The sequence below is a fragment of the Rhincodon typus genome, chromosome 10 (genome assembly GCF_021869965.1).
Source record: "Rhincodon typus isolate 14 chromosome 10, sRhiTyp1.1, whole genome shotgun sequence".
Lineage (NCBI taxonomy): Eukaryota > Metazoa > Chordata > Chondrichthyes > Orectolobiformes > Rhincodontidae > Rhincodon > Rhincodon typus.
In genome coordinates, this window is record NC_063341.1 from 80,512,068 (window position 1) to 80,513,189 (window position 1,122).

The window sequence follows — 1,122 nt, forward strand, 5'->3', positions numbered from 1 at the left end:
CTCTGCACTGCTGAATTCAGAATTCTGATTGACACAGCTAAGAATGTCACCTGTTTCATTAAGTGTCTTTTCAATACATCTTCCTGTTTAAAACTTTAAGGTGTATGAGCAAAAATAGGCCATTCAGCCCATCGAGTCTGCTTTACCATTCAATGAAATCATGGCTGGTCTAATAATCCTCAACTCCACCTTCCTGCCTTTTCCCCCGAAACTGATTCTCTACCTGATTAAAAATCTGTCTCTCACAGCCTTGAAAATGACATCACCTCTGTCCAGAACTCTTTGGTATGTACTATTTAAGTGGTCTTTAACTTCATAAACTCTTTAACTTTCTGCTCCTGCTCATCCATTAGGATTGTGTCCTTTATTTATATTGTCTGTCTCTGATCTTGGCTCTGAAACCAATCGCTTCAGGCATCTCTCTGCAGGAAACTATCTGCTACTTACCCATCCATTCCTGCAACCTTTTGAAGTCTCTCCCTGTTCCTCTCATTGTTTTCCCAGTTTCTGTGTTGCAGTTTGTTGTGTGTAGATTTTGATTACAATTAGCATCGGGAAACAGAAGGACAGGAGCAGGAGAAGGCCATTCAGCCCCATGAGGCTGCTGTACCATTTACAAACCAGAGTGTTAACTTTACCATTGCTCCAGCAAGGCCTCTCTCCCCAGGGAAGCCACGGAGACCTGGAGGACCATCCTTTCCAGCAACACCCCCAGGCCCAGGGTCACCCTGCAATGGAAACGGGAAACAATATTACAGCGAGAGATTGAAAATATATCAACAAACAACACCAGAAAGGTCAGGCCAATACACAGCATTGGGAGGCAGAACTGAATTTCAGCTAACTGTATCTGTCTAACCCCCTCCAACCCCCACACCGCTCCCTATCTCTCTAACCTCCTCCAACCCCTACACCCCTCCCGATCTCTGTCACCTCCCCCAGCCCTGACACCCCTCCCTATCTCTCTAACCTCCTCCAACCCCCACACCGCTCCCTATCTCTGTAACCTCCTCCAGCCCCGACACCCCCTCCCTATCTCTGTAACCTCCTCTAGCCCCGACACCCCCTCCCTATCTCTGTAACCCCCTCCAACCCCCACACCCCCTCCCTATCTCTGTAACC